This window comes from Ambystoma mexicanum, chromosome 5q (genome assembly GCF_040938575.1).
Source record: "Ambystoma mexicanum isolate Mex_15411 chromosome 5q, UKY_AmexF1_1, whole genome shotgun sequence".
Taxonomy (NCBI): Eukaryota; Metazoa; Chordata; class Amphibia; order Caudata; family Ambystomatidae; genus Ambystoma; species Ambystoma mexicanum.
In genome coordinates this window covers 1,105,718,289-1,105,733,892 of record NC_090933.1, presented here as the reverse complement: position 1 = coordinate 1,105,733,892, position 15,604 = coordinate 1,105,718,289, and positions in this window count along the sequence as shown.

The following is a 15,604-nucleotide window of genomic DNA, read 5'->3' as shown; positions in this document are numbered from 1 at the left end:
GATAGACTCAATTTGCATGGTATCAGTAAGGGGAGATATAGGACATTGCATAGCGCTTTTGATATAGACTTTTTCCTAAAAAAGAGTTTACTAAGAAAAGAGAGAGCAAAAGTCAAGAAGCAGGACAACTCGTCTAAATCAATGTGCCCGGCCCCCTTAAAGAAATTGAACATAATATTTAAAAACTTGGTTAGACAATATCAAAGCTTCCTTTCTAGTGCAAACTGGATAAACATATTTGACTTACTGCGCACAAATGATGCAAAAGAAATTCTGGTACTTCTTTACGTCTTTTCTGGCTGGGAAAACCGTACTTGAACTTAACCCCATTGAAGAGAAAGCCTGGACAACATACCTTGGAGAGTTATATCACGATCCCAAAATAGAGGAGGGTAGTGCTAAGATCTTTGCCACATTGCTATTAAAAAAACGAACTAAATGGGCAGAGGAGACGGGACACCTGCATAAATGTCAGACGTGCTTTTGTAAATCTGATAGTACAACACAGAACAACTGCGCTCTGCAATATATGATTGAGGATACAAAACATAGTGGAGGAAGATTGTATGTGTGCAATGTGAATTTCTCAGAGGCATTTGACACTGGGTCACATCAGAAACTTTGGAATAAGCTTGAAACGTGGGGCTTAGATCCTATGCTACTGCACTATGTTAAGGCCTCCCACAGTGATACATTAGTTTAATTCTGCCTATCACAAGAGGGGAATTTAATGCACCAGGTTCCAACTAACTTTGGACTAAAACAGGGATGTGTGTTGGCAGCACTTTTATACAACATGTACATGTCAGACTTTGGTTTGCATTTGACTGACGTGAGGAACTTTCCCCCGGATAGGCAATGATCCAATCCCATGGCTCATGTATGCGGATGACACAATACTAATGGATCAAATGCCTATTGAATTCCATTGTAGCACTGACTCACCATGCTAGGGAGAATAATTTGTTAATCAATTCTTCTAAAACTAAAATGAAGGTGTTCGGAAATAGCCGGAAAAGCCCAGACTCCTTTAGTTGGAAGCTTAATGGTATAAAGCTTGAAGTCAGTAATCACTACATTTATTTGGGGATCCCGATTATTGTGGCCCCAAAGATCTCATATTATGGAGACTACGTTACTCGACACATTCTAAAGAAATGGGACCTATAAAAATGGTACTTTGCTAGTGTGGGCAGAAATATGCCATAAAAAATATATCAAAGTAGCATTGTCCCTGCCCTCTTGTATGGAATGGAACTGCTCTCAGCCAGATATATAACTTATCTGGATAACCTGGAAGGGAAATCCTTCATTCTATGTTAAATGTACCAAAAGGGGCTCTGATCTGATAGAGGCAGTACGATGTGAGATGGGCCTCTGTTCTCTTAAGTCACACTGGTTAGTGAAGTGTTGCAAGCTGTATTGCTGTCTTATGATCAGAACAAAAAAGGACAATACGATAATTGGGCTAGTGTCCAAAACACTACAAGTAGAAGCCTTAAATTATTTCCTGAGTTGCTTACACAAGGAGGCATGGGAACATTGCGATAATATAAATTTTCCCTAAGAGGAGATACTAGAAATAGCCGATTATGAGTGACTGCTAAAGAAGAAGACCTGGGCATGAGACATAGCTGAATGGATGCAAAAACATTCTAAGAAATGGCGAGACACGGCATGCACCCAATAGGGTTTTGTGATGGATAGGCCGGCCTCGTACCTGTTGAAACCGTGCAATCGGAAAATGAGGGAATACATCACCTACCTCCGTTTAAATATTCTACCTATATATGAATACACAGGCAGCTGGTTAGGTGTCCCCTATGAAGATCGTAGGTGCAGATTATGTTAGAATTCTGTTGAATCCGCTCGGCATATATTGACAAAGTGCCCCAAGCTAAAGTCACAATGCGAAATGTCCTATATGGTGCCACCTTATTGACCATAATGAGTGCAGGTTACTATGTATGGAATGAGGCAGTAAAATTGCTCTTTAAGAGATACGTAGAGAACAACTTTTTTTCACTGCATTTAATAGGTTTTTATTAGTGCAACTTAACCATAACATCCCTTTAACAAAGTTTTTTTCTGTGAATCTCATAGGTTTTTATTAATGAACATGCTTCATGATAAATCACTGTATACAAGTTATAATAATTCCTCTTTTAACATATATCAATGAAATGTAAACCTCCTTTAAGAGCAGGGCAAGCTGGGGAAGCAAGTCATGGTTGAATTGTCTAGGGCAGGAGGCGCAAACATGACCCCAGCTCCACCAAACATCCCCCCGTTATCCACTGCACTGACCCTGCATTCTAGTTCAGTGTCCACTATACCCTCATAACGTAACCAATGACCAGTGCTCATGGCTTGCAGCCATGGCCAGTCTCCACAATCCATGGGTCCTGGGCTCCAGCCATGTCGCATTCCCCAATAGGCACATCATAATAGGCATTTGTTCTTGCCGTGGGTCAGGCCCACTGCCCAGGCACCCAAGTGATATCACTATTTTTTTTTGTTACATTTTGAAACATTCAAAAAGTAAAACTCAGGACAGATTTGCAACAGCATTCTTTAAGGTGCTTCCTGATGCTCCTCAGGCAGGTTGGTTATAATCCAGTCCATTTCTCCAGGCTGCAGCTGTAAGCAGAATTTTGTTTCCCATTTAAACCTAGGGATTCAGCCTTCCCACATGCCCCAATAAGTAAATCAGAGTAGGCATTCATCCATGCCGATGGCCAGCCCTGCTGTCCATGCACCAAAGTTATATCACTATTTCTTTGTACTTGCATTTTGACACGTTGGAAAAATAAAACACAAGACAGGTTTGCAAAAGCATGCTTTCAGGTCCTTGCTGATGCTCTTCGCCCAGGTTTGTTCTAATCCAGACCAGCACGTCAGGCTGTAGAAGCAAGCAGAATAATTGTTCCCATTCAAGCCTATGGCTTTGGCCATGGTGCATGCCCCAAGAAGCAAATCAGAGTACAAACTTATCCTTGCTCATGGGCAGGCCCATTGCCCAGGCACCTAAGTTATATCCCAATTTTTTGTACTTATGAGTTACACTTTAGAAAAAATAAAACACAGGACAGATTTGCAAAACCATGCTTTGTGGTCCTTGCTGATTCTCGTCGCAAATGTTTGTTGTAATCCTGTACAGCACTTCACGCTGTAGCCACGAGCAGAATGTTGTTTCCCATTCAAATCTATCCCGATTTCTAAAAACTTTACTGCATAGCACGTGCCTGCTGGCCATGCCCACTTAACCACCATTGCCAGTCGCTCGTGGTCATAGCCAGTAACCAGATTGACACAGACTATACCTCAGTCACTAAAGGAATATCACAATTTTTTGTACCTAAATTATGACACTTTTCAAAAAATAAACATGGACTAATTTGCTTTCGGTCCTTTCCAATGATCCTTGCACGTGTCTGCTGCAAATCTGTCCATGTTTTATTTTTTTTAAAGTGTCAAAATGTACATACAAAAAATAGTCATATAACTTAGCCCCCACTTGACAAAATCCATTCAGACTTGACAATCTTTCTGAAATCTTTTGTGCAGATTCGTCAAATAACAAAAAAGTTAGAAGCCTTCTAAAAATGATGAGATCCCCCTCTAATTTTGCCCCCTCTTGACAAAATCCCACCATACTTTGTAAAGACATTCAAATGTGGGTCTAAAATATTTTTTGCAAACCTTTGTGCAGATTTGTCAAAGGTCACCAGATTTATAAGCCTTTCAAATATTTTGGGACCGGCCTCCAATTTTACCTCCTTTTGGCGAAACAGCAGCAAACTTTACATAAGCATTCAGGGTCAGGTCTAAAATGATATTGCATAATTTCATGCAGTTGAATTGAGTGGTGCCAAAGTTATAAGCCATCCAAAAACTACTGTTCACAGACCCTGTAATGCAGAAATTTGCACGGATGACCCTTAACATCTGGGATGTTCGCGTACATCGCAGTGAGGTCTGTGAATATCTTACATATTCACGGAAATCGGAGAAGAAAAAAAATGATTTTAGGCTTTATACGGCCATATCCCATCACATCCTCATCACCCCTCACCTCCGCAGAGACAGTTTCATTTGTTTGACAAGTGCAATGTTGTGTTTTTTAATATGTTTTTACCTCGATGTCCATGGACTACAGGCACTGTTTGCGAATCGAACATGGCATCCATTTCAAAAGTTTTGACGCACTTTTGAGTTTTTAATTGACCAATCAGCGGGCGTGTATGATGTTCTGCGAACTTCATGCTGCTCTCTTATTGACCCAGAGGTGTCCGCGGACCCCGAATCAGGAAATGAGTCTGCTGACCGAACCCAGGTATCACAATTTATTTACCTACTTTTTGCCCATTAAAAAAAAAAAAACGACTGGATATATGTACACCTAATTTACAAAAGCACGCTTTCAAGACCAAACACCGCTCCTGGCGCAAATCTAGTGAAAATAAATCCAGCGGTTTGGGCTGTAGGTGCGAGCAAACATTATTTCCATTGTGTCTATGAGGATTTCCACACATTTTTGGACCCCACTTTAACATTGCCCCCCTGCACAAAACTGCACCAAACTTCAAAAAATCATTGATAATGAATTAACACAACTTAATAACTGTCATCTTTTATACTGCAAAGGCATGTTACATTTCCCGGGATTTTGGTTTGCTCTGCAATTCTGATATTTTGTGCCTCAATAATTGGATAGTCCAAGACCCAAGTTATGGAGAAAAAAAATAATTTGGGTTGAAATCTGAACGGAGCATCCCCTTGTCACATGGTTAAATATGTTAGGCCTATGCAGTAAGAGGGTTCTTTCGGTGAGAGTGGCAACTTCTTAAGGGAACCAATGAGAAGACTCAACCAATGAAAACTTACTATATCAAATGACACTGCATGGGAACGTTATGCCTTTATAAAAGGCAAAGCACACAACAATTAGCGATAGCTTTGGGATTCTGGAAAGTCTGCTGAAGGGCAAATCCTTCCTGAGAGGATACATGCTGAAGTTGGATAATACCTGGAAGATGGTGGGAGGACTCTATATGGTGGTCTTGTCCCCAGAAAATCTAACACAGTGCTTTGCTAAATACAATCATATTCCCTGAGAAGGAGGATAACCCAGAGGTTTAGCTTATTGGGTGAAGCTGTCCAAAAGCTGTGAGATGCCACACCAGTGATAGGCTTAAAAGGACAAACTCAGATGTGAGTATGAAATGCCCTGCTAAACATTGAAATATCATTAGGGGAATCCTTTACTAGGTAAACCACTGAATTATGTGAGGGAAGCAATAAGGGGACATGATGTAAAACAGAATGCCATAGCATTTTCAGCATGAAATACATTTTGTGATTTTGAAAATAACCTGGAAAGTCAAGCCCAGTGTTTGAACAAGTATATTTTAAGAGTGGAAATATGGACTGGTGTACACACTTTCATACTGTACAGAGGACTATTTAACTTTGGACCTATGAAGCCATAATTATATCAGAAAGAACTTCAGAGTATAGCTACACCATTCTATTGGGAAGAGAGCAAGACTAGCTCATCCACTTCCATCCCCAGACAATGAAGACAATTTAAATGACTATTTAAATCTTATAGCATTATATAGAAAATAAAGGGCCCTCTAATAAGGGGACTCTCAATGCCTAGTATGTCTGGACTTTCAGAGGGACAGATATTTAGATGACTAGTGCAACACATCACACAGTGTATTTCAGATACATGCTAGCACTAGGAACCAACAGAGGCATATAACTGTAGTTGATCACCATGAGCATGAGGATCTTTCTTTGTAAGTAATGTGTACGATGCAGACTTTCTCTGATGTTCATACTTGCCAATGATGTTAAAGAGACTCAAGCAAAAAGCTTATTTTGAAATATTGGGGGTCATTACGACCCTGGCGTTAGGGAGTTAATTGGGCCGGTAGAGCTGCCGGCCACGTTAACCCTCTACCGCCGCATTACAAGGTTTGCCCGCGGGACCCGGTAAGGACGCCCGGTTTTACCAGGCGTTCTTTGCGGGTCCCGCCAGCAGACCAGCATGCTAACAACGGGCCCGTTAATGGCGGACCCGTTGTTAGCATGCTCCCCATTCCCATTGAGCCCTATAGGGGCTCGAATAGGAATAGGGATGGGTTCCTGCAATGGGGAAATACCGGGCCCTCCAAGGTCGAAATGGCCCAGTATGTCCCCATTCCAGGAACCCGGACCCCATACCCGGTACCCGGAATGGGGGTAGCCATGCCGCAAACAGCAGCATGGCTATCTCCAAGGTCGCAATGACCTCCATTGTCCCTAATACCAACACTTGTCATAGATGCTGGAGAACATTAAAGCATGCTGAAATGTCTGAGGCCAATTAAAATAAGAAAAGATGTGCAAGCTGGCAAATGGCAACATGCTGCATTATATAGTATATTGCATATAATAAAGTACAGAGATGTATTTAGACAATTAGATGTTTGTGTGCATTGGCAGGTAACTGGAAAACTCATCAAGGTAATGTTCTCTTCTGTAGGCAAGCTGCCCCGTTATTGTAGAATATTATGGTGACTTCCTTGGCATAAGGTTATGGGACCACCTTTGGTTTGACATGCTATTTTAATTAAACTGAATATTAAGACCAAATACAGCTTGTTTATTGTCGCGGCATTTTGGGGGTGAGACTCTTATCAAATGGGGTGTTAGACAAGAGGATCCGGTCCTTGAGATTAGACATTTTAAGGCTAATATATTCTACAAATCAATTAAGGCTACTTGCACTGTGCTCAACACATTCCATAAAAAAGAAAACTACAAAGAAACTAGCCGCTGGGAAAATGAAATGGAACCTTTGGAATTCCCTGCTGGTGAGAGAGCAGGAAGGAGGCTCACATGGCACAGTGGGGTCTCGTGGAGGTTGGGGTGCGCAGGGAGCATGCAAATCAGGGGAGGCAACAGAGGAGGTTTGGGCAGCCGTTCAATTGGTCAGAATGCAAGCCTTTACTTGCAACTCTGATCTGCATTTTGAGCAGCCTTATTTTCTGAAGCAACAATGCCTGGTGCTAATGGTCCTTATTGTGCTGAGTGGTGGTCTCATTTGTTTAAATCATGGATCTTACAGTTATGTGGGCCTACAAGCATTTAATAGGTCGCTATTCCATTCAACAATCTCACCTAAGTTAATTTGTAAAGAACAGTAGTGTTTAATGTTATCTTGTTTTATTTTATGCTGAAATAGCCCTTTTCCTCAAAACTTGAATTTGATTGTGTTATTTTGATTGACGTTTGAGGCACCGAATCAGGTTTAGCATGTGCACAGATTTAGGCTGTCATTTGTCCCTGTAATTCCTAGAAATTGGAATGCACCGATGGAGGAGGAAGTAAGTCGGTTTGGAAAGCACTTCTAAAATGAGTTATATGCATTTCCTGGTGTGCCATCTGAAAAAATACAGCCTTTCACCGTGGGTGTTTTTGCAGTCTATAGAACCACCTTTTTAGATCATGGACATTTTAATCGTCATGGTCAGGCCAAGTCCAACATAAGGTTTCAATTTCAGGGTTTCCCAGAACCACGGACATGAAGTACCGATCTTGCTCTGGAAAGTGAAATTGATTCAGTGCTCTTCTGAAAGCGATTTAAGTGCGGCAGGGCCGCACAGAGAGCTGACTAAGGTTCATTCAGGGGCAGCTGCTCAGCGATAGATGGAAATAATACTCTAGCAGATATAAATGGTCTCTCAGTGTGATGTGGCTAAATAAAAACAAAATGCTAACAAATCATAAAATGAAATACTTTTGAGCTCGGTGAGACATATATGTTAGCCTATGTAGCTATTTCCCTCGGAATGCTTCAATTTGTGTGAGACTGGTGTAGGGTTTCGCTTCGCTCGGGCCTACCAAAGCTCGGGCTGGCGGGTCGTTAAAGTCCATGTCCGCCCCCACGGCGTGGCGTGAAAGCTATAGCCTACCAATGTGTGCTGGTCTCTATGTGACTCATTTGGTGCATATCTAGGTTCTGTCACTAAGGGTTTACTTTGGCAGACGGCCTCTGTCTACTAAAGTTCTGTCGGTCAAGTATCAAATCCGACAGCATTAGTGAGGGCACTGATGAGCCTTCTGATTGTGTCCTGACTGCACAGCTAGCAAGTTATCTAAAAAACAATGAATCTAAATGAGCACGGGCATTTCAGGGGATGATATATTTCTGTTGATATTTTACAGGTGTTAGGTTGGAACTGCTGTGTTCGTTGGGGCACTTGTTATATGTGCAGTATTTGTTAATACAGAAACTATGATGATTTTTAAGATCAAGGCAGTGGCTACCGTTCAAGTTACCTACATATTTTTTTGCTGGAAAGTTTTTTTTTCTTCATGGAATTCCATCATTTCAAGGTCTATAAATCTGGTGTTGACATTTTGTGAAATGCTAACATGACTGTGTTGCTTAGGGGAAGTGTGAAGAAGCTCAAATTAAGTGCAATAATCATTTCATCTAGCAGGACTGTAGCGTTGTACTTATCTATTTGCACTGGGTGCACACAGTGCTGCTGATGGTAGAACACAGCTATGTCATATGGAATGTGATGGGACCTGAAGGTTCCAAGAACTACAGTTGGGAACACAGGATGGGAGAACCTTACTGAAAGGATGTCATCTGTTAAGCTCCCTGCCCCTTTCTATATAACTAGCCCTGTAACTCTGTAACTTATAAATAAACTCACTCCTTTTATATATACCGGTCTCCTGTGCCTTACCTGAATCCAGATGTCTTCTTACCATCTCCGATACTACAAGGACCAAGGATTATACGATCTGAGCAGTCTCCCAGCAGAGTACACCCTGTCTCTCATTCTTTGGAAAGGATTGGCAGTGTTTACTTATGTGCAAAAGCAACAACTTCTGGCCAAGTGCTCTGATGGCCAATTGAATAAAAACTGATCCTTGAAATCTCCATGCTCTCAAGGATGGCCTAAAATTATCTCCAGTTTGCACCTAATCTGATTTTTGGAGTGGCTCGGGTGCTCCAGCTTCCGCCTGCACCCCTGTCTACTTCCACACACCTGCCAGAGAATGACAGTTCCTCTGTACCTGGCAAATATTAACCTAACCTGGGAATCGACCTAAAAACTACTCTTTCAGCTCTGGCAGGCCCTTCAGGTCTACAACTACCCTGTCCACAATATCAGGTTCCTTGTCTATGCCAGTAGGCAACCCTGAGATCACTGAATTGGGTGTTAAGTCCATAATCACCTCAGTGGCTGCTAAACCTGCTCTCACAAGTGTAAGTGGTACAGGGTACTCAGGCCTCAACTGGGAGTTACCAGTGTGGGTCTGTCACACTCTCCAACTGAGGATGTATTATGGCCTGTGATCTTCAGTTATTCTAAGTTATTCTTCCTGTGTTCCGTGCTCTATTAACAGCTTTGACTATGTCTGGGTCATGGAGCTTAGTACCCAAGAGCCACCATACTGGAATGGAGTTGTTGACTGCAACACAGTGCAGACAGGAAATTACCCCTCCAACAAAACTCTACCATTTGCAAGCAACATTATGTAAGACCATCACCCCCCATCGCCTGTATCAGCTGGATAGGTACTGGTAGGCATTAATCTTGCTTCACCCATTGTTATCCAACAGCTGTGGTACTCACAGAAGTATCACATAGAGCAGAACACATTTCCCCATTTATTGAAACATGGTCCAGAAATACCTGAGCATTGTCAGGACCTGGGACCATCTGGAAGGTCCCAGAGATAGGGAACTTACTACCAATCCCTGCCTGTCCTAGTGAGATTTCATCTGTTACATTCACTATGGTTTCCTCAATGGGACCAACCATCACAATTGTCTGTTTGGATCTCCCCTTGCTGGCGGGATCTCACTTTCTATGTGTCAACACCCCACTCAGAAAACAGCCTATGGTAGTTGAGAGTGGGGTCATTAGTGTTAGAGGTTCCCTCACTCTACCTTTCTGATGCTGTTAACCAGCCAAGGATCTGGGATCTCCTCTTTGTGTTTTTGGAGCCCTTTCTTGAAAATGGGGTCAGAAACCTAAGTCATTTTCCTCTCTGTTTACCATTATCAGTTGCCTTGTCATCTGACTTGGTTATGGAAACGTTTTCTGGACTTTAGTACTCATGTGCTTTCCCAATCTGCACAGGTTCCTAGCTTCTGTGACACTCTTGTCCACTAAATGCTGGTGTAACATTTGTGAAGGATAGTCTTGCATGTTACCAAATTGCACAGGCCCTTAAATGTTTCATGTTTGTTATGTGTTCTCTAAGGCTCCTGAGGTACCACTCTGTGGTTTGGAAGATCTTCCTAAGGATAGAGGCCTTACATGTTTCTTAAATGGGCAACTATCTGCAAGAGTTAGCTGAATGATAACATCAGTTCCGGGTGCCACAAGCGGCTTATATGGGCTGCTACTCATAACTCTTCTTCCAACTCCTGGAGGTGGCATGCACGTTTCTGTGCCTTAATCCAATCGAAGAGAAGAGATCGTTCTCCTCTTCACAGGGCTGGATTAAGTCCTTCGTGATGTGGTGCTTAGGTGTCTCTTTGGTAAAATCACTAGAATGCATTCTCTCCCTACCAGATGTTAGTGTGTGGGCCTCTTTCGGGCCCTCTAGCTCAAGTTTTCTCAGCAGCACACAATTCCATTGGTTCTGCTCATCTAAAGCAGTCACCCCCCTCTATCGTTGTTCTATTAATGCTGTGGCAGCCTTCAGCTGCTGCCTCTCAGCCATCTGCTTCTGGTCTTCTAGGGCCACATGCCTTTCCACCAGAAGGAAGTTCCTAAACACCAAATTGTCTCCAGTGAGACTCATCTGGGACCTAATGGAATCTCTGGACCTAGCTGATACCTGGGACTGGTGGACGCTTGCTATCTATGATAAACCACAATATACACCTTTGTGAAGAATGGTGGAAACGTTTTCTGCTGTTATTGTCCCCCTCCATCTCTATGCCCCCAGGAATAAAAGGGCACTTGAGCTGAGGGCTCCAGATCGATACTGCCCCTCTCGTATTCCCCTAATGCTTAACCTTCCTCAAAAGCTTGGAGGCTCTTTAGCAGTTCAACCTTTTTCCTGACACATCTCGCACAGTTTGCTTACTTTTAAGATTTGTGCAGCAGTCATGTCAAATTCCAGTGTAGCAATTTAAAAATACCTGTCAGTACTTTTAATGTTAACTGCACACTTTTTTTTATTTTGGATGACTAGGTGGTAGGCACAGGCTGTATAAAATCGCACAGCTGCCACCAGTGTGGCAACATTTTTATTGCCCAGCAGAAGTAGAAGAATGAGTAGTGGATAAACCACCTACTCACACCTCGCACTGCTACAAAACAATAGTGATACTAATTTTAAAATATGAAGCAGGTACAGTCAAGAGAAAAACCTCCTTCTACGTTTGTGGTAACATGGACTGGGGTCATGCTATATACTCTTAAGGTGGGTGTGGATATGAAACATTAGCATCCCAAACAGCAATAGTACAGCAGTCAAAAATAAAGGAATGTCCTATAAATAAATAAATAAATAAATAAATATGTATATATATATATATATGTATATGTATATGTATATATTACATGGCCACGGTAGTGGCCATGTAGTTATGGTTAAGTTGGTGTTTCCATAGGAAAAGCACTTTTTGGGTGGCTTATAACTTCGCTCCCCCTGGACGAATCCTCACCAAACTTTGCAAAAAAAGTATATGGCCCGCTCTAAATTTTTTTGCAAAGTTTGGTGAGGATTCGTCCAGGGGGGGAAAAGTTATAGGGGGGTCCCAAAACTGAATGGGAAAAAACTTTGCGCACAGCTACAGCCCGAACCGCTGGACGGATTTACACCAAATTTGCGACAGGAGCGGCGGCCTGGTCCCGAAAGCGTGCTTTTCAAATTTGGTGTAAATCCGTCCAGTAGTTTTTTTTAAAAATGACCAAAATGTAAGGCAAAAAAATTAGTGATATCTGTGTTTGCTTCGCAGACGGACTTCCCTGTTCGCTCCACGGACAGCACCCCGATTGGCCCATGGCCTTGCGTCATGTCCGCGGACATGTGACTTGTTCGCTGATTGGACGGCGAGGGGCGTGGAGCGCGTCAGATTTTCTGTGGCGCCCGCCATCTTGTATTCGCCGTCGACCGCGTACAGCACAGTGAAATCTGGATAAAAAATTGTATTTAGTGCACTGTGTTGGTGTGTAAGAGTGTTTGGGGAGGGTGGGGGAGTATGAGATAGGTTCAATGTTTTGTTTTTTTATGTGCTAGACGTTTTTGTTGCGTTCGATTTGTCCGCGGAGAACACGGCTGTTCTGACATTTTGTAAATAAACTAAATGGTGGGGTGTTTAGAGGACGGAGTATGTGTCATTTTTGTTCGCAAGGAAGGTAAAAATGAGCTATGAACACTCGTGGTGTACTTAATTGTTCGTAAATACACAAACTGGGGGTGTCCTCAGGACGCTGTCCGTATTGTAATCTGTCTAGTTGAATGTGTTCTAAGAACACTCGCGGTGTCCCGAAATGGTTGCAATTACACAAAATGGGGGTGTTCTGAGAACGTTGTTTGTATTGTTCGTTGTCAGGGTGAAAGTGTTTTAAGACCACTCCTTTTGTCCGCTAATAGTACAATTTCCTATCGGCGTCAACCGACTTTTTGTCCACTAAAGAAATGATAAATCCGGCTGGTGTGCGCCGACATTATGTGATAATCCTATGACTGGCGCTATTGACCTGGCTGACTTGCTTTTGCGACACTAAATCATATCTCCCGCCCCTAAGCCTGATATTATCAAAGCATTCATATTCCCCGCCTCTCTCTGTGACGTTACAGGGTGCGTCATCAAACGCGCCCAGTCCTTTCTAGTCCTAAGTGACTTTACACAGAACCCGGAACACAACACATATTATGTCACAACACAGCGCGCCACAATTCGGAATATGAAACAGTGATTTAAAAGCAAACAGCAAGATTGTACATTTTGTAAAGTACATTTATTTGACATCAAATGTTTAAAGAATATTCAGCAATTTGCATTTGTCTTTGTTGTCGATCCGCAAAAGTTCATGTTGAGGCACGCGATTTTCCTTTGCGGTACAGAGGGTGTTAGATCAGCTTACAACTCAGTGCGCCACAATTCGGAATATGAAACTGTGGTTTAAAAGTAAACAGCAGGATTGTACATTTGGTAAAGTACATTTATTTCACATTAAATGTTTAGTGAATATTCAGCGATTTGCTATTGTCTCTGCTGTCGATCAGCAAAAGTTTATTTGGAGCCACGCGTTGTTCCTTTGCGGTAGATAGGCTGTTGGTTTATGATAAAAGCAGTAAATGGTCGCTCTGATAATCGGAAGGTTGCTCCAAAAACGAGCCATTAGACCACCCTATTGGTTGGTATGTTGTTTGTAGCCGCTAGTACTGCGTAAGGGCATATTGGTCCTTGGCGATTGACCCATAAAATGGTGAGGGTCATGAAGTTGCATATTTGGACGTGCACCTGGCAGTTGAAGACCCCATCCGCTGGAGTCTGTAAATCGTGACATAGGCAAAATGGGGCCACATACCTGTTTTAGAAAACATAAATTAGTCTCACCAGCCGATCTTCATTAAAAATCATCATTTTATTTATTAGGGCGTGAAACTATTTGCTATCGAAGATAGTGCAACGGAGTATGTTAATAATAAAATAATAATATTTTCCCATTCATATAGCGCTAAGAACCGTGAGGTATCTAAGCGGTGCTTATTATTAACCACGGTGTGTGGTGCTCATTTATCGACCACAGAAGGATGAAAGGCTGAGTTTGGCCTTGCCGGGATTCGAACTTGCGTTAGCAAGCTGTGCACGGATGTCAAAGCAAGCGTTGTACTCGCTGTGCCACTTGACAGGCTACAGTGAAGTGGCACAGCGAGTAGAGCGCTTGACCACCTATAGACCGGTTAAATTATTTATATTAACCCACCCTGTGTCGTCTGCCTTTTTCAGAGCCCTCTAAACAACAGGGCATCAATTCGGCGGTGATAGTGCGCGGTAGAAAACATTATGCCACTTTCAACGAACAAGATCAACTTGAGCGGTCTTTAATGCTACGCTATTGTAATTATATTTGGTATAAAATAATCTAAAGGGTTACTTACAGTACAATTGCAATTTCCATTGTCTATGAGTGGTGCAGTCCCAAAATACGACTCCGCGTGTGCCAACGATCTTTCGCATAGTGATATAATATATAAAAGTGGTTTCGTTTCATAAATTTCATCCTTATCTTCTCTTATGTTTTAGCAACACTCCTTCAAGAGAAGTCTTCCATCACAATCTCTGTCTGTCAAGGTCAGAACACAATACAACCTTATAGTCTGCTTCGTGAGCCTCTCCGGGGCCCGAGAAAAAAATGGAAGCAGCTGACCTTCACTGTGAACGAGCATAAATTCTTACTTTGCAACATTCTGTGTAAAGCCATCTGTGAGAAGTTGGTTTTTGCACGCCATGTTTGTATATTGTTTGCGTGATATTAAAAAAAGTTTGTTTAAGGGACGTTATGGTTCTAAGTACAGCCGAAAGATCCCTGAAAATCGCAAGTTATGGTAAGCTATGAAAAATAACTTGCGCCACCACAGTGCACTACTAAGACTAACACCCAGGACATCAAAGATGACATCGCAAATGTCATTGATGATATCACTGATGACATCACATGTGTATGTACTTTTCATGGAATTTGTGTACTAGGGATTTTTATTATAATGTTGCGAAAAAAGTGTCAAGGATATTGCAATAAATATCATACCGTTATTAGTGCTTTGAACGATGCATTGATATAAATAGCATTGTATTATGGGATTCTATCTAGTATACTGAGCTACTAATGTAGAAACCTAGCATTGTGTGCAGAGTACAAGATGAAAGTATAATATTTGTAATGTTAATATGTTGAATAATGAAATGATAATTGTCCTGAAATTTTCGAAAATTCACAAAATGGGGGTGTTCTGAGGACGTTATTCGTATTGTGTGATTGCTTAGCAGTATGTAATGAGGGAATGGCACAGAGAGTAAAGTGGACGCCGTCCGCGGACACCACAGCTGTTCGTGGGCAGGGCGTGCTACATCCGGGTTTTTCCAGGAAATCCAACATGGAACGAAGACTGTACGGATCAGCCAATCAGATGTCGAGGTTGTGGATTTGTGTTGAAAGAGACTGTGTGTGGTGAAGATGGCAGAAAGTCAGGGTGTTGGTGCTCGGAGATATGTTTGTGCATGGTTTACAGCAGTACGCTGAATGCAGGCATGTTGCAAAGAACTTTGATGTGAAAGGAGTGGAGGTGGTGTGGAGCACTGTGCCTGATTGCAATGTACAGGGAATTGTACAAGTTTGTGAGGATATGGCCACGATGAACAGTCCGCATGTGGTAGTTTTGCACTATGGTGCTTTCCATTTGGGCAACGTCAGTGCCCCTACTTTGTTGGCTGATTTGGAACGCTTGGTTCAAGCCGTAATGAAGATCCTTCCAAATGCGAAAGTAATTTTTTCTGGATTACTACCTAGGGCAATATGGGACAATAGTTCAGTTTTTTGTCCTCAGCAAAACATTG